This window comes from Arachis hypogaea, chromosome 14, assembly GCF_003086295.3.
Source record: "Arachis hypogaea cultivar Tifrunner chromosome 14, arahy.Tifrunner.gnm2.J5K5, whole genome shotgun sequence".
NCBI classification, from domain to species: Eukaryota; Viridiplantae; Streptophyta; class Magnoliopsida; order Fabales; family Fabaceae; genus Arachis; species Arachis hypogaea.
The window spans coordinates 36,020,119-36,040,633 of NC_092049.1; positions in this window are offsets into that span (position 1 = coordinate 36,020,119).

Genomic DNA, 20,515 nt, shown 5'->3' on the forward strand with positions numbered 1-20,515 from the left:
TTAAATTTTTAGTCATAAAAATTTTGACATTATATTATAAAATTATTTAAAAAAATAAACTAATATTACAAATAAATAATTATATTTTTAATATAAATAAACTTGCTATTAGACTAAACAAACAAGAAACACTAAGACAAAATTATTAAGATATAAAATTATATTTGACAAATAAAATATAAATACAAATATTATATTTAAAAATATTAAATTAATATATTTTATATTTTTTGATAAAAAATATAAAAATATTAACAAAAATAATTTATTTTTTATTATTTTTATCATTTTTATAATTGTATTTTTTATTATTATATATTTTTTTAAATATTTATATAAAAAATAATAATAAATTAAATTTTTATAACTTATTATTTATAATTAATTTATCATTAAATAATTAATTTTTATATTTTCATTTTCTTAATCTTATTTTTAGTAATTTATTTTGTTCTATTCTCATAAACAAATATAATCTTATTGTTTTGGAGAATTGTTCCCCTTGAGTTACACCTGTATGTTGAGCTGTTGAAGTGCCTCCAAGCAACGTGTCACAACCGCATGCGCCACCACTAGACGTTCTGGTGTTCTACGGCTTCCAAATTAAGCCTCCCTAGCTAGGATCTATATATGGCTAATCCCATTGATTATATTGATTCGATCAACTCTGACTCGATGATTAATTTAAAGAAAATTATATGGTACAGATCTATATCTGTACAGATTTAAAGATTTGTTTACTTAAACCACACTTTTTAAAGCCACACTTTTCACTTAAAACGTAGCTTTTCACAAAGAAAAGCGTCACCTAATGGAAAAAAGTAAATTAGAAGATTTAAGAGAAGAAATAATTAAGTTATCAAAATTAATAGATCAAAAATTAATGATTTTAACTAATGTTAACTGTAATGACACCGAATTCTTAAAATCAATACAAAATGATTTTTCTCAAAATCTTTATTTTACTATAAGTTTTATTGAAGGATTTCAAAAACCTGAAAAAACTTATTTTTCACACGGAATTTCTAAAAAATGCTACCATGGAAATGATTCCCCACATCTTTATCATACTTTTAACCCACAATTAAATTCTATAGTAGATATGCTTGAAGAAATATTAATATCCATAAAATTTCAAAGAAATAAGGAAAAAGAAAATCCCAAAGAAGAAAAATTCCAAAATATAATCAACATAACAGACTTAAAAGTAAAACCACTATTGAAATTATAAATATTGAAAAAAAATTAGAAGAAGTTACAATGTTTTTTAAACAATTAAAAATGGCTCAAGAAAATAATATTATGGAACACGGTTTTCAAATAGAAGAAGAATTAGTAAATTCTGAAAATATAGAAAATGAAGAACACATTCTAGATTATTCAAGTGACGAAGAACCAGCAATTCCAATACAAGTAAAAAATGAAGCTGGAACATCTAAGGATAATCAATCTCAATTTAAATGGGAAACAAGTTTTGATAATTATGCTTTTAAAAAAGGGTTTATAAATAAAGATTCAAAATATACAAAAATACTATCAAAATATGTTCCTAAAATCCAGGAAATGGAAGGAGAAAGAATGCTCGATTTAGACTGCAAAAAGAACGAAAAAGAAATTTTCGAAAATTGGTTGAATTCCTTTTTATTAGAAGCCTTTACTAATCCAAAACTTAGTGAATTATCTGGAAGAGATATTTGGAATTATATAGGGTTTCATACTAAAGGAACTATAAGAGATTATATGACATCAATAGAAAACCAAATAATAGAAGAATTAGCAACAAAAACTACAACTTATGATAAGATATTATATATAATGATGATTCTATATAAAGAATTTTTTGGAAAAAATATTATAGATCATAGACAAGAAGTTTATAATAAAGAATATCAAGAAGTAAAAAACCATTTAGCTAATATTCAGATATATGATCTATGTAATGTGGAGTCTTATATATGTGAATATAGAATACATTATTACAAATTAAAAGAAGAAGATAAAAATCATTATCTTAGTATGTATATAACAAAACTTTCATATCCTGCTAATGAATTTATAATGGGAAGATTTATAAGAGAAATAAATAGAGGAACAATTGAAAATAACTTTGGTGGAGCAACCTCTGCAATAAGAGAGGAAATAAAAGAACGTTGTATGCAAGAAGCAACTCAAAAAAGATTTGCAAACATAATTAGAATTTGCTGTCAAGATAATGAAGAGATACCTCAAAAATATGGTCTTAATAAAAATTTTTAAAGAAAAAGAAAATATCAATTTAGAAAAAGAAAATCCTATCCAAACTGGAGAAAAAAGAGATATTTTAGAAAAGAAAATAATAATAAAAACAAAAGACAAAGAAATAACTATTGCCCGAATAAAAAAGAAAATTGTAAATGTTGGTATTGCCAAGAAGAAGGACACTATGCAAATGAATGTCCGAAAAAGAAGGTTAAAAAGGATCTTACTAAACAAATAGAAATTGCTAAGTCTTGTTTCATAGAACCTTTAGAGGAATCTGATGATAACTTAGACTATATTTTTGAATATGTCTCGGAAACAGACTCAGAGACTGAGTAATAATGCTACATTTATTACCATAAAAATAACAGAAAAGTTTATAAATGCTTTCATAGATTCTGGAGCAACACAATGCTTTGCTAGTTCAAATATAAAACTTGATTGGAAAAAATTAAAGAAACCATTAAGAGTTAGAATAGCTGACAAATCAATACATAAAATTAACCAAAAAGCAGAGATGGTTGAAATTTTTATTCAAAATTATAGGTTCATTGTTCCATCTATATATATGTTAGATTCTGGAATGGATTTTATCATTGAAAATAATTTTTTAAAGCTATATCATCCATTCATTCAAGAATTAACATATATAGTTTTAAAAGCTCCACACGATTCTTCAATAAATTAAAAATCAAAACGTATAAAAATACCGACTACTACTATAGATAAGATCTTAAAATTTAAAATATTTTCTATATTAGAGACATGTTATTTAAATTTATACTTTCAGATAAATATCCCAAAAAATAATCTTGAAATAAAGATAGAAGAACTTTTGGATGAAATTTGTGCTGAAAATCCTTTAGATATTAAAAATACAAATAACGAATTAGTAAGTATTAAATTAAAAGATCCTACAAAAGAGATAAATGTTCCAAATAAAATTCCTTATTTCGTAAGAGATAGAGAAGAGTTTTCACTAGAATGTAGAGATCTTTTGGAAAAAGGAATTATAAGATTAAGTAAAAGTCCTCATGCGGCTCCAGCCTTTTATGTCGAAAACAATAATGAAATTAAAAGGGGAAAACGAAGAATGGTTATTAACTATAAGAAGATGAATGAAGCAACTATTGGTGATGCTCATAAACTTCCAAGAAAAGATTCTATTTTAGAAAAAATCAAAGGAGCAACTTGGTTTTCATCTCTTGATGCAAAATCAGGATATTGGCAACTTCGTTTAGACGAAGAAACAAAGAAATTAACTGCTTTTACTTGCCCAACAAAAGAATCAACAAGTGTGTTGCTCTATGAATGGAATGTATTACCATTCGGATTAAAACAAGCCCCAGGTATTTATCAAAGATTTATGGAAGAAAATCTAAAAGAGTTAAATGAATTTATTTTAGTGTACATTGATGATATACTAATTTTTACAAAACAGGATAGAGAAGATCATCTTCAAAAATTATTAATAGTTTTAGAAAGATGTAAAGAAAAAGGATTAGTTCTTAGCAAAAAGAAAGCAAGAATAGCAAAACAAGAAATAGAGTTTCTTGGATTAATTCTATCCACTCAGGGAAAGCTAAAACTTCAGCCAAATGTCCTAGAAAAGGTAAATTTATTTCCTAATAAAATAGAAGATAGAAAACAATTACAAAGATTTTTAGGGTGTATAAATTATATTTCTGATCAAGGATTTTTAAAAAATATAACAGAATACATTAAAAGCTTATTTCCAAAAATAAGTACTAAAAAAGAATGGAAATGGGATGAAAAAGATAGTATGCAAATTCAAAAGATTAAAGAATTATGTAAAAAACTTCCAGAACTTTATATTCCAGAAGAAAATGACTACTTAATAGTAGAAACAGATGCTTCAGACATAACCTGGTCAGGATGTCTAAAAGCTAAGAAAGCTATAAAAAGTTTGGAACAAGAAAAAGAATCACTAGATTCTAAAGATTCCCCAAAGGAATTACTTTGCAGGTATATTTCAGGGACTTTTACTCCAACAGAACAGAGATATACCACTCATGAAAAGAAAACTCTAGCAGCAATTAAATCTCTTAAGAAATGGAAAATTGATTTACCACCAAGAGAATTTACATTAAGGACAGATTCAAGTTACCTAACAGGTTTCATACGATATAATTTAAAAGTTGATTATAACCATGGACGATTGGTAAGATGGCAATTATTTTTGTTACAATATCCAATAAAAATTGAATATATTAAGGGTGACAAAAATGTTATTGCAGATACATTAACAAGAGAATGGAGTTCGTCTACAACACATTAGATCAAGAAATTCAAAAGTATGAGCAAGAACTCGAAAAATGCAAGCATTGTCAGCAAATAAGGACACAGATCCAATCTCTCAAGAAGGCCATCGAAGCAATGAAATCAACACAACAAGAAAAACCATCAGAGTTCAGCCAGCTAAGCGTGGTGGACAAATCAGGTGAAGAAAAAATTTCAGAAAATAAAACAATTGCTGAAATCATTAAAAAATTCACCCAAGATAAAAAATATTATGTAATTTATAATGGCTCCCATGAAAGGAGTATATGATTCCTGGGAAAAAGCAGCACCATTCACACATCAATCAAGGATAATTCATAAAGGAGGTTTTCTAACACTGGAAGAGGCAAAGGAATCCTTCAGGGAATATGAAGCTCTCCATCCAGAGCAAACCTTAAAAAGAGCAGATAAAGCTCCAGTTCAAACCCAGAGAACAGGGATAATAAGAAACATTCCTACAAGGGCTGAAATCAAGGAAAAGAAAAGGGTCTGTTGATCAAATCTCAGAGAAACCATTAACATAGTCCTGAATTGGACTGAAGAAAAAAGGGCAATTTTAGGATATTATCCTATTGCCAAAGAACAGCTAACAAAGCTGGTTATATTTCCAGATGCTTTCCCATCGGACACCTATCAGTTTTTCCAATATGGATTAATTGATACAATTTTAATTTTTAATGATCTAAAAATTATTAGTGAGTTTCCTGCAGGATTCGTTGATGCAGTAAAGAGATTTAAAAATATGATTGACAATGTAAATCCAAGGGATATATCCCTAAAATTTACAAACAGTCAACCTATTTTTAATGAAGAAGAAGAATGCTTGGTTCCAGCACACCAAGTAATATTCATGTCCGTCTTCCTAGGAAATTTTCAACCAATTGATCAGATTCAAGATTTAACGATTTACAGTCATGAAGGAAGGTTAGCCAGCACATTAGCAAGGGTCTTTGAAAGAACTCAAAAAATAACGAAGGAATCTCACACAAGGATTAATTATAAAAGTAGAAATACTCTGCTTGTGTCCAGTAAAAGAAATGAAATTGAAGAAAGAGAGATGAGACTCTTGGTGGAATTTGAATCAGCATTCTACAACTTATCTGGACTTTTAGAAAAGCTCCCTGAAGGGATAAAGAGGAATCTCTGCTATTTAATAAAAGACAGAAAAGACCACAAGTGCCAGCTATGTGCCTCAGAGATATCTGAAGAAAGCAATAATGAAACGGAATCAACTCACATGATGAAGGAAGGAGACAATGCATCTGAAGGTCACATGATAAAAGAAGAGGACAGTGCATCTGAAGCATCTCTCAACATTATTGCATAGTGACGTAAGCACTTAGGTCATAGAGCACTAACAATGTAGCTGGTGCAAAAGAACAAACAATGACGTAAGCAATGACGTCATAAGAAGGGTAAGGATGGGAATTGTCCATCAAACCCAACTATTATAAATAGGTTGCTTAGGCAATTGTAGAATCATCAGACAATAGAAAGCAGGAGGCTAAGAGTACTCATATGCTAGGAGAGCAAGGAGGAAGCTGCCAAGGCGATTCTATAGTCTAAGGAAGAATTCCCTTAGGAAAAAATAATTCTAAACTCCCCTCTGGAGTTAGCATCTACAATCTCCCCTCTGGAGATAAAAACACCTTATGTAAAATATACTAAATAAAGGAAGTTTTTCTCCAGAAAGGTACATCTTCATCTTAATCTTTAAATTATGAATTATTTAGAAAGTTTAGAATTAACAGAAGAATCTGATTATTATAGATTAACTGCTTTATTAGATAATGAAAAACATGCTGTTCTAAAAACAAAATTAAATCTCAAATCAAATGAAAACTTTAATAAACAAAATCTTTTAAAAGAAGTTTTTAATAGAAAAAATATAATATACTATGGAAAAATTCAACTTGAAGCTCCTATAAAGATAAAATCTGCCAATGGAGAACTTGAAATAGCTTTGATAAATAATGAAGAATTAAGTAAACAGATTGAAAAAATTAAGGATCAACAAAAAAGATCTAAAATTGGATGGATTCATATTAGTACTATACAAGTCTTAATCAAATCTACATATATGAAAGGAATTAATTCACCAATAAGTTTAGCAATCTGTGACAAAAGAATTACTGATGACCCGATAGATCAAATAATTGGAATTGTTCATGGAAATTTGGCAAACGTAAATGTTAAATTTAATGCCCATCTTGGATATGCTATACCTTTATCAACTGAAAATCTTGGAAGATCTATAAGTTTGGCTTATAAATTTCATAGAAAGAATCTAATGGAACAAGATGATGAACCATTTTCAATAACATATGCAATAAATTATGCTTTAACAAATAGCCATCATAGTATAATATTTAAAAACAGAGAAAGAATTTATGTCGATGAACTATTTCAGAAAATTGTAAAAACAAAAATACCAAAATATAAAGCTATTGAAAACTCAGTTCTATTATTAAAAGAACCATCAGAAAAATTGGTTTCATCAAATTTTCAAATAAGAGAATCTAAAATTAATAGCCCTTTAAGTTTATCTAAGTTAAAGATTAAAGAAGAAAATTCTGAAATAAAAGAATTAACAAAAAAGGTCGAAAAATTAAATGAAACCCTAAATACTAAATTATGACAATAAATAAAGAAGAAATATATGTAACTTATCAAGATAAGAAACAAGAGCTCTTTGAAAGAGAAAATCGTTTGAATTATTTACAGTTTTCTGAAATAAATCAAAGAGCATTTGAAGCTCTAAAAATAATCTATGACAAGTTAAAAAGAGAAGTTGAAGAGTTAGAAAAATTAATAGAATCTCTAGAAAATAGTGAGGAAGCGATGATAGAATTTGCAGAAATTCTAAAATAAATAATGAAGCATACAAAGATTGAAAGACCAGAAAATAAAATAAAAAGAAAAAGAGCGAAAAAATTAAAAAGTAAAATAAAGGAGTATAAAAGGGAATTAAATAATTTTCAGATCGAAATTGATGACCTTATAATAAAAAGGATAGAAATAAGAATAAATATAAACAAGTTGGAGTTAAACTTAAAAAATTTATAAATGTCTGGAAAACCATATTATGACTTAAAAGAATTAAAGCTGTTGAAAGAAAAAATGGAGAATGAGGTTGAAAAATTAAAAAGATATTTAGAAACAACAGAAAGTATAGAAATAAAAGAAGTTTTTGAAGATTTGAGAAATTATATTAAAGAAAAAGATAAACAGATAAAAGATTTTATATACAATAATCCTTGCAAAAAAGAATATTATAAACTAAAACAAGATTGAAAAACTATACAAATGAAATCAGAATTATAAATACTAGTAGAAATGGTCAACATTTTTTATGAATCTGCAAATTATACAAATTATAAACTTATTCGAAGTAAAATATAAAGAGTAAAATTTTGCAAATTATACAAATTATAAACTTATTCGAAGTAAAATATGAAGAGTAAAAATTGGTATCAGAGCCAAGTTAACGATTAAGGGTAACACTTTCTCTTTAAGCAACACTTTTAGTGATACGCTTTTAAACCAAATAAAAATAAAAATCTGTAAATCTGTACCAAAATGCATCTGTACACTAGATGGACCCTTAATTTAATTGGATCTAGTAGTAGCAATTAGGTAACCGAGTCCGATCTATATATGGTTGAGTATCATGTCCATAAAGTTGGAATAGGATTGGTTACTTACAACTATAGTCATAAACAAATTTGTCCTTCTTTAATTAACTATCCAATGTTAATTTATCACATAATTCTCGTTTTGAATATAAAAGGTTTTTATATCTAACAACCTATACCACTTATCAATCTATTACCTATCTATTAACTAAGTATTTATCCAATGTGCTAGATATAATCATTTATATATCTTTATTTATCAATTTAAAATTTTTATGACTAAAAAATTGAATTTGATATTTATTAAAAAAAATTCAGTGTGTACGATAAATAAAAAGAAAAATATGTATATAATAATTTACATAAATCCAAAACAAAACTCATGAAGAATATATTAAATACAATAATAATACTTTACATTCATGCAAAAAACATAACCAAGTCATTCAAGTATTTCTTTTTAAACGCACTTCTCCTTTCCCTCCCCTCCTATTAATGCAACAGAATCACGTAAAATTTCTTCTTCAACGCAAACATTCTTTAATGTTAATGATCTGCATTGCAATTTTTAGATCTGCTATCGTCGTTCTTCTCTGCTGCTCGTCGTTCTTCTTCTTTTTCTTCTCTGCTACTCGTCGTTCTTCTCTGCTGCTCATCATTCTTCTTCCTATTCTTCTTCGATTTTTTCTTTGATCTGTGGATTTATCTTATTCATTTTCATATTTCAATAGGCTATCAAAACAATGAATGATTCAACTTCAAATCAGTTGAATGAGAGCGATTTGGATTATTCTTCTGAATCCTATCAAGCGGACGAGGTTTGGATTATTCAATTTTGAATTGAATTGAATTGAATGGATGCAGGTTGGTGCACGAAATTGTGATCACATTAATGTAGTATTCTTTGTTATTGTATGGAATCATTATTATGGCTCTTTACTATGTGTGGACACAACTCCGTTCAACTAACCAGCAAGTGTACTGGGTCGTCCAAGTAATAAACCTTACGTGAGTAAGGGTCGATCCCACAGATATTGTTGGCTTGAAGCAAGCTATGGTCACCTTGTAAATCTCAGTCAGGCAGATATAAAGTGATAATGGTGTTTTCGAATATTATATAGTAAGATAGGGATAGAGGTACTTATGTAAATCATTGATAGGAATTTCAGATAAACGAATGGAGATGCTTTTCGTTCCTCTGAACCTCTGCTTTCTTGCTATCTTCATCCAATCAGTCTTACTCCTTTCCATGGCTGGCTTTATGCAAGGGCATCACCGTTGTCAGTGGCTACATCCCCTCCTCTCAGTGAATAATATGCTCACGCACCCTGTCACGGCACGGCTATTCATCTGTCGGTTCCCGATCATGCTGGAATAGGATTCACCCTCCTTTTGCGTCTGTCACTAACGCCCAGCACTCGCGAGTTTGAAGCTCGTCACAGTCATTCAATCATTGAATCCTACTCAGAATACCACAGACAAGGTTTAGACCTTCCGGATTCTCTTGAATGCCGCCATCATTCTAGCTTACGCCACGAAGATTCTGGTTAGGAGATCTAAGAGATACTCATTCTAGCTTAATTCATGTAGAACAGAAGTGTTTGTCAGGCACGCGTTCATAAGGGAGAAGGATGATGAGCGTCACACATAATCATCACCTTCATCACGTTCTTGGGTGCGAATGGATATCTTAGAAGAGAAATAAGAAGAATTGAATAGAAAACAGTAGTACTTTGCATTAATCTTTGAGGAACAGCAGAGCTCCACACCTTAATCTATGGAGTGTAGAAACTCTACCGTATGAAAATACATAAGTGAAGGTCCAGGCATGGCCGAGATGGCCAGCCCCTCTGATCTAAGAACCAGACGTCCAAAGATGTCAAATACAATAGTAAGAGGTCCTATTTATAATAAACTAGCTACTAGGGTTTACATGAGTAAGTATTTGATGTATAAATCCACTTCCGGGGCCCACTTGGTGTGTGTTTGGGCTGAGTTTAAGTGTTGCACGTGCAGAGGCCATTTGTGGAGTTGAACGCCAGTTTTTGTGCCAGTTTGGGCGTTCAACTCTGGTTTTGGATCCTTTTCTGGTGCTGGACGCCAGATTTGGGTAGAAAGCTGGCGTTGAACGCCAGTTTACGTCGTCAATTCTTGGCCAAAGTATGAACTATTATATATTGCTGGAAAGCCCTGGATGTCTACTTTCCAACGCAATTGGAAGCGTGCCATTTCGAGTTCTGTAGCTCCAGAAAATCCACTTTGAGTGCAGGGAGGTCAGAATCCAACAGCATCAGCAGTCATTTTTCAACTTCTGAATCTGATTTTTGCTCAAGTCCCTCAATTTCAGCCAGAAAATACATGAAATCACAGAAAAACACACAAACTCATAGTAAAGTCCAGAAATGTGAATTTAATACAAAATCTATTAAAAACATCCCTAAAAGTAACTAGATCCTACTAAAAACATACTAAAAACAATGTCAAAAAGCGTATAAATTATCCGCTCATCACAGGTGTTCTGAATTGAATTGAATTGATAATCTCTAAATTGTAGACACAGGTGTTTTGAATTTGATTTTATGTATACAATGTTCGGTTCATTTAGCATTGCACATTGTTTTCGCTTTGATTTAAATTTTCGGTTCATTATGCAGGTTGTTGTTTGAATTTGAATTTATATAATGGACAATGTTCCATTCATTTAGTACTATACAATGATGTCGCTTTAATAATATGTTCGGTTCATTATGCAGACAGTTGTTCGAATTTGAATTTATATAATGGACAATGTTTCGTTCATTTAGTACTATACAATGGTTTCACTTTAATAATATGTTCGATTCATTCTGCAGTCCAGGTGAGTTGTGGATGAACAATTTGTCCCAAAGGTTGGGATGGCTTTCAGGACACTAGAAGAAGCTGGAAAGTTCTACAAAAATTATTCTAAACTTGTCGATTTTTCTACCAAAATAAGGAACACGACTTGGAAGGGAGGCGAGATTAAGAATCAACTAATCATATGCAGTAGAGAGGGGAGGTAAAAATCCAAGATATCTGAAACTCTGAAGACAAACCCCTCATCCGGCATAAACTGTCCAGCCAGGATTTACGTACACATACTGAAGGACATCAGTCTTTAGTCAATTTCCAAAGTTGTTCTGAATTATTCACACCCCTGCTGTCCAAACCGAGCAGAGATTCTCAAACAACATAGGGAGCTAAGCTTGTTTGTGTGTCGCACCATCGAAAACAACGAGGAAGTCAGAATTAGACCGAACAAAACTTAGCAATCATTCGTAATAGCAGCGGGCAGTCATCGGGAACTAAGTTTTATAGAAAAAAATGTGAGGAATTACATCACAAGGAAAGTATGAAATGTCTTTGAACAAGACGATGCCAAAGAATTCAGGAAGTACCTATTAAGAATGAAAGAGAAGAATCAAATTTTTTTTCGAGCTCAACCTCGAAGGCGATTACTCCATAAAAAATGCATTCTAGGCCGACGCAAGAAGCAGGGCTGCATGCGAGTATTTTGGAGACATCGTTTCATTCGACACCACGTACAAAATAAACAGGTATTCGGTTCACCGAAACTAAGTCTTAGGTTTACACAGGCAACATATTTCGGTTCATAACTAATGCCAGTGTCCATTTTTGCAGGTACAATATGATTTATGGTTCTTTTGTAGGCGTGAATTACCACGATCAATCGACAGTTCTCGGATGTGCTCTGATGAAAAACGAGGACATCCAATCATTCAAATGGCTATTCGAGTATTGGCTCCATTGCATGGGAGGGAAGGCACCAAAAGGCATTCTCACCGACCAATGCGCATTGATGCAAAGGGCCATCAAGATATGCATGCCAACAACAATTCACCGGTGGTGCATCTGGCACATCATGAAGAAGATCACAAGCAAACTAACGGCTACAAGTGACACAAAGAAATCGAATAAGAGGTGAGCCACGTCATTTAAAACTCATTCACAAAAGATGCATTTGACAGAAACTGGAATGATTTTGTCACAAAGTTCGGCATCGGAGGCAATAAGTGGCTCTCAGGAAACCGACGTTTTTAATTCGAATTATTTTGATGCTGTTACTTTTTTCGGTTAAAATGTGCACAACTTTCGATTTATATGGGCTCATGTTTTCGGTTCATTTTGCAGAGCTATACAAAGATTGCCATTTATGGATTCCAGTTTACCTGGATCACCGCCTTTGGACCGGGATGAGAAGCACACAAAACAGCGAGAGCATGCACATATTTTTCAACAAGTTCATCACACGGAACAGCTCCTTGATTCAATTTGTGAAGCAATACGATAATTGCCTAACAAGCAGAGAGAAAAGAGAGAGAGAATTTGATGCTGCAGATTTTCACGCCCTGATACCGTGCACAACAAAATCAGCAATAGAGGCTCAATTTCAGCACGTGTATACCCACGAGAAGTTCAGGAAAGTTTAAGGACAATTCAGAGGAAAGGTGAACTGCATCACAAGATCAATGCATTCCACCCAAGGTTTTACGACAAACGAAGTCGTAGAGCAGGTTTCTAACTCCACATTCAACAAGTTTTTCATCACCTATGACGCAGTATCACGAGAAGTTAAGTGCCAGTGCCTGCTGTTCGAGTCAAGGGGCATACTGTGCCGCCATTCTCTAAGCATCTTAAGCTTCAAGCGAGTAGATAAAGTGACACTAAAATATATACTGGAATGTTGGAGCAAGAACATAAAGAGGAGGCACATACACATCAAGAGCAGCCAAGACGAGTCTCTATTGGAGTCAAGAAGCAAGAGATTCAACGATTAGGTGTTTCGGTCTCACAATATTTGTGAATTTGCGTCAGAGTCCAAGGAGCTGACTGAAATTCTGCATTGGGCTTTTGACAATGTCATGGCTGAGATGCAAGAATATCAAGCAAAAAGCAAAGAAAAAAGTTCGTTATCTCACGAAGAAGCGACATTGAGCGATGTGAACGACCTCCAAAACCCACTACGTGTAAGAACAAGAGGCCGTCCCAAGAACAGACTGGGATCAAACTTGGAAAAGAAGAAGATCGCAAATGCCACAAAGAAAAAGAAAAAGCCAGCTCCAATCGAGGTAACATTAATTTTCTTTCGATTAGGGAAAAATTTGTTTGTGCATTTTGCTAATATACGATTTATTTTATCTTTTGCAGTTGAACATTTTAAACGGTGGATCAATGATTCAGTCAAGCTCGGCCCTTTACAGGATATAAATTATCCCAGAGAGAATTATAGGAGTTTTAGTTTTTATTAACATAAATTTCCATTCATGTATGAGTAAATTTCGGTTCATTGAAGTTATAGTAGGGTTAATTTCTGATTGATGTTAGTCTTTACTGAATAGTCACTTTTTTGTTTTCCAAATTAGCTTTCTGAAATTGTTTATTGAACAGTCACTTTATTGAATAATCACTTTTTTGTTTATTAAATAGTCACTTTATTCTGTTATGTCAAAGAGTTTTGGTATTTCTGAAACTGAATACTGATATAAAAAAATTTTCCAAATTAGCTTTCTACAATAGTGATATATACACTTATTTTTTGTTCATCTGGCGTATTAATTTTGGTTCATTTGTGTTTTTGGGGCTCTTAATATTTGATAAATACCCTGAATCCATTCACTGTGAACCTAGAAAAAAATAGCAACCAGACAGTTCCAACAAATATATACAGTAACATTAGATTTTTCATTAACATTAGATTTTGAATAATATTTACATTAATATTCACATATATACATTAAAGAAGTATTGTTTGCTTTTTTAAACAAGTTAAACAAAATAGTGTTAATTACAACCATTCAAAAAAACAATAACCTATTTACTATCTATATCCCCAGATGTGAATTTACAAAAAGGGTTGGAGAGGGTAGCAGATGGCTTTGGGAGTTTTATGGCTTCAGATGCCCGAATCACTTGGTGTTTGATTTTGTTCATTTTGTGGAACAGAATGTTTGGACCATATTTGCGCTTGAAGGCATCAATTTCTTCCTACATATCAATTGAAAGGAATTAGTTATATAAGAAATGAACCCAACTGAAATAAGAAATGAAACGAATTTCATTAATTTAGAAATTACTTAGTTGTGTCCAGTTTTTATATTGATACCTCTTCCCTTTTTTGATCTTTTGAGGATCAATTGTTTCCACCCATTTCATGACGTATATCTCGCAATCATATCTAAGCAAGAAATAAGTAAAATATGATTAATAGTATACAAAATAAAACACATTAAAAATAGTACTATAGCAGAGAAAGATTTTTACTTTGTTCGTTAACTACTGAGCCTGATATACTCTGCTTCTACTCCCTCTCTGTCCTCCATTAAGGGTTCTGCCCTAACATAAACCCTCATCTGGGAGACTATTAATCCCTGAAAAGGATACAAAAAGTAAAATCAGGCACAAGCAGCGATTGAATAAAACGTGATAAACATTTAATCAGTAAGAAAAATATTTTCTGCATGCAAAAGAACCCAAGTGAACACTTAAGGATGAGGTGAATATAAATCACCAACTACAATAAACCAAACTCTATTTCATGTTTGAATAAAATGTGATAAATATTCAATCACCAAGGAACACATTTTTTCATGCAAATGAACTCAACTGAACACTCAAGGATGAAGTGAATGTAAATTACCAACTCCAATGAACCAAATTCTACTCATGTTTGAATAATTTATAACAAAATATGTATGATGTAAATAACTTACAACAAATTTGTTTAGCTTAATTCTCAAGTCAGATATTTTATTTTTCTTTTTATTGACAGGGTCAAGGATATAGAATGCCTTCTTTTTGACATCGGTAATCCACAACCACTAGTGTCCTCCGTTGCAAATTGGCACAAACAGCTGAAGTTTGGAAAAATGATAGAATATTTTAGTCTAAATGATAGCAAACAACATGTTTATCAAAGAAGTTTTAGAAATCACAACTTATAAATGGATGCGATATCAATTTTCTTTTGTCAAGAAAACAGAGGTAGTGCGCATATTGATTGATATCAATTCGGTAGGCCTTGTTGGTATTTAGATTAATGTAATTCTCACCATGGTTTCCCAAAATAAAATTCTGTAAAATAAATCTCAGTTAAATTACAAATAAACCGAATTCTAAATTACTTAGAGAATAAAAAATTTGGCTTACTAGAATATTCGTCGGCACATAGTAAATTTCTTCCTCAAACCGGCAACATTTTCTGTCGTTGAGAATCATACACATGGCATTGACCACCTACAGGAAGAAAATTTATGAGATACACGGTATAAAAGTTTTTAGAAAAATCATTAATGTTAACGTAATAGGCAAATAATTTACCATATAATCTACATCTTCACTGGACATTAGACACAAGAAACGATGTCTAAGCCCCTCCAAATGCTCTTCATGGTTCAAGATGAATATGGCGTCATATTCATTGGTTGTATCTTTGGTTTCCTTTACTTTTGTTATCCAATGATAACACTTCTCCTTCAACTCCTCTGTGATTTCTTTTTCTTTCTCTAGAGTTTTGTACCCTGCATATGTGGTCAAGCTCGGCTCAACACTGGTTTCCTGAGTAAATTTTAATGCCGCCGTCACTACAGCAACCATCACCGCATCCGACATCACTTCAAGTTGCGTCACTGTTGGTTGAGAGGCCGGGACAGTTGGTTGAGATATTGGGGACTTATCCCAAGGCTGAAAGAAAGTGCATCATCTTCCTAGTTTCAAGGAGGAGCAGCGTTGCAAGACGACAGACGAAAGTTTTAAGTAATAATGAAAAAGCAGTATCATATAACATGAAATCTAATAAAAATGATATTAATTAAAACTTACACATTCAACGGAGGTTCTGGCTCCGTCTTTCTTGGGGAAAATTCCTTGCCGGCCTACTTTTCGGGTTCCGGAGGGCAGTTGTAACAAACAGAAGAGAGTCCAATAAAGAATGCATCAAATTGATTTATGGATTCAAATGAACCACAAGTAAACCATGTAATGAACCGAAATTACCTAGATTTAAAGAAGAATTAAAACTTACAAATCAAGCTGTGCTTCTTCTTCTGATTGCCTTACTACCAGAGCTTCTTGGCACGTTTGTTGTTGTTCTTCCGGAGGGCTGTTGCATTAAACAGAAGAGAGTTCAATAACGACCCGAAATTAATATCCTATACGATTAAAACTAATAAAAAGAATTCTAATTACAACTTACTCATTAACAGAAGCTTGTTGTGTTTGACTCTCCGAAGGGACATTGATGAAGGTCTCTCAATGTTTTATTATCTCTTCCACAAGAGAACTTAGAAGAGACACGACAATAGGAGCTCTAAGCAAGATAAACAAGAAAGAAGTTAATATTGAATTACCAGAATAGGTACTGAGAAAACAAAAGTTGCACATTGAAAAACTCACATATCGAGAGGTTGAGAATGAGTTTCTTCTCCAACAGCAATGATCTGGAGTTGAGGATCAGGTGTAGTGCTACTGACAATCAAACACAGATTCTGTGTCATTAATTAAATAAAATTATTATCTAAATCTAAAAGATCAACATAAATATTTCAACTTACATAGTTGGAGTTTGTAAACTCTATTTTTGATCGAGATTCTTTCTTCTAAAAATTTTTATCGGGGTTTTCGAGGTATTTTTCCTAATTAAAAAAGATACCAAATTAAAATCATCAACCAAGATTAAAAGCTGACAATTAATAACACATCAAATTCATTTTTGGAATCCAATGAACCTCACATAAACCCAAAATAAACCGAATTTACCTGGTATTTGACGGTGCATTTACAGACGGCGTGGAGTGTAACACCCTACCATACAAAACTTTACACTTAAGTCGTAAAACAGAGGTGATGTGGTATTACGACCTCTAAAATAAAATGAGTACATATAATAGCAGAAGAATTATAATATGCTAAGAGCCTTGAAGAATAGAGGGAATAAAAATCGCAAAATAAAAGCGCAACGCTCAAGGAACAAGTTGACTTGCGTGCTAAGAAAACCATAACTACTAAACATAAGATGACAGAAGTAGGAATAGAGTGTCAAAGATACAAAATAACAAGCTCCTGACTCAGCCTGCAAAGTCAAGACTGGCCGGAGAATATTTACATATATATACATACATATCCAAAACCCAAAAGTACATATACACAATCCTACCTCTCCATAAACCTCTAAGAGGATCAAAAGAACACGTTATGTGGAGAGAAAACTAAGTACATATATATATATATATACATCATAGCTAACAAAATAATCCTGTAACCACTTCGCTTCAAGAGTCCAGACGCCTAACGAGATGCCTCTCGACCTGCATCTGAAAAACAACAACATAGTATGGAATGAGAACCGGAGGTTCTCAGTATGATAAAGGTGCCATACATATAATATATAAGGTCCTGGGAATGCCAGAGGCAATCCTAGAATGCCGACACTCAGATTATAGAGCTTAAAGTATTAAACAGAAGCCATAAATGGTGGTTTTCTAAAAATATTTAAACCTAACTTAACTTAACCTTAAATCTAAGTCCTATACTGCCATTCCTCCATACCTCCAACTTTATCACGTATTTTCATAGACAAATAGACAGATAAAGGCAAACACAAGAAGGTTACAACTACTGCAGGTAACAAATACACATTTAGCATGGCAAATACAGATAGGGACACCCAATTAAAGTACAAGCAAGTAATTCAAGTAATATGCAAATGATGCATGCTTGTCCTATGGCTAATGAGGCTCATCTGTCGATTATCCAGCCAACCCGACAAGTCTGAATTGTCCTTAGACTGTCCCCCGACGTGCATCCCCCAAGAGTCTATGCATAGCTTTTTCTCAAATAATCAATATTGCTCTATGGGGGTAATATTCCCAGGAATTTATATAGTGCCCGGTCACACTTACGTCGTACGATCAACAGAGTATTGAGTTTTCAACCTGGTACACGTGGTGGCAAGCCACGGCACTTAATCCAGGGAATCTCATATCTCAGATTATTCAAATTCATAAGCCATATAAATAATTCAATTATAATTCATCAACATCCACATCATTCTCAATCGCATCTCATTCATCATCATACATCAATCATATTCAATCCTTACCCTTCATTATCACACCTCCCATTCTGTCCATCAATAGTTCCAATTCAAAACATAATTCATTCTTTTCTAAATGAATCAAACTTAAAACATGCTCATTTTCTTAATAACTCAAAATCAAACCATATAACCTTTGAATCTAAATTTTTTTAAATAATCATATAAACAAAATCTCTAATTTTTTATAAAATTTCGGCAGCATCTCCTCTAAAACTCGGACTTTGCCACCCTTTTCGGGTCCAGACCTGTATTCTTTTCAATTCAACATACCCTTCCTTATCATCATAACAATCACCACAATAAATCTACCTCAGATCAACAATTAAACTCATACAATATTCAAATCCAACAACCAAAATTCAACTAAGAATCATAGTTCACAAATCCTAGGCTTTTAACATAAAATACCTCATTATCACACAACCTCCACAATAGTTATACCTCAAATCAATAATTTGCCAAATTACCAGTTAGTCAACAAGCACCAAACCAACCATGTTCATCAACAGGATACTAAGCATTAAATATACACATGCAATCCAACTTATCCTATGGTCATCTAGCCTAAGTTTTCACAGAACATTATATATTAAATGCAAGAAACCTAAACCATACTTTAGCCGATTCCCAAGTATTATTCCAAGATAATTTTTCCTAAAGAACATAGCCCTCAAAACCTCAACTAATCAGCTTCCTCCAAGTTCCAGTATTCACAATTTAAAGCTCCAATTATTTATTCACAACCTATACACATTCATAACACATATATATCCAATTTAATACTCAAAGCTCAAATTCAACGAAAATAAAATAGAATTATCGTATTCTCACCTTACCCAACCTTCACATAAGAAAGCGTGAATGTTTTCGTCAAGCTAATTGGATCCTAAAACATTAGAAATAAAAGAAATTCAATCTTCCCATTAAAAATTCAAAAATTGGGGGAAAAGAGGGCTAAGAGTGATTTAAAAAGTTACTAGTGAAATTATTCCGATAGAAATGTAGAGCTCGACGCGGTGGACTCGAGCCCGCAAACGATGCGGCGATCGGAGCTCGGACGAAGAAGTTACGGGGATCGAAAACCACCGTAAGGGTTTCGGTAATGTTTTGCCCTCTTCTCCCCTAAACGTGCTTCAGTTCCATTTCTGTTGGAATGAAGGGGATGAAGGGCTTGGGTTCACTTAAAAGGGCTGGTCGGTTTGGATCGACAGTCCGGTTCGGGTCCGGTTCAACCAGTTTGGTCCATTCGGTCTAATTTTGGACCGTTTTCTTCGAAATTAGTGTCAAAATTCTCATTTCGATGAGCTCTACCCTAATTTAATATAATATTCGTATTTCTAATCCTTCTTATTAAAAACTAATTTATTGACTAATTATCTGCTAATTCATCGGGGTTTACATCCTACCTACCTAACAAAGAATTTTGCCCTCAAAATTCAAATTTAATTAACTGAAAAGAGATGTGGATAGTCCTTTCACATATTTGATTCGAGCTCCCAGGTATGTTCCTCGATACCAGCTCGACTCCAAGCTACTTTTACCAATGATACTTCCTTCCCGCGTAATCGTTTAATACTGATGTCATCAATTCTCACCGGAATTACTGGGAGTGTTAGATCTTCTCTTACTTGAATTAGTTCCGGTTCTAGAACATGACATGCGTCAGGAGTATACTTCCGAAGCTGCGATACATGAAACACATCGTGTAAATTCGAAAGATACGGCGGTAAGACAATTCTATAAGCCACTGGCCCAATTCTCTTCAGGATCTCAAACGGTCGAATATAACGGGGATTCAGTTTCTTGGTCTTAATAGCTCTTTCCACTCCAGTGGTTGGTGTAAATTTCAAAAAAATATGCTCCCCTTCCTCAAATTCCAAAGGCTTTCACTTCTGATTAGCATAACTCTTCTGGCGGCTCTGGGCTATAAGCATTCGACTACGAATCTTCTTTATCTGTTCAGTAGTTTTAGCTATCATCTCAGCCCCTAACAAAATTCTTTCTCCAATTTCATACCAACATAGTGGAGATTGACATTTCCTGCCATACAGAGCTTCATATGGAGCCATTCCGATGCTCGCATGGTAACTATTATTATAAGCAAACTCTATTAATGACATATACCGATCCCAGCTCGCCGGCTGGTCCAATACACAAGCCCTTAGCATATCCTCTAAGGTCTGAATAGTTCTCTCTGACTGACCATCTG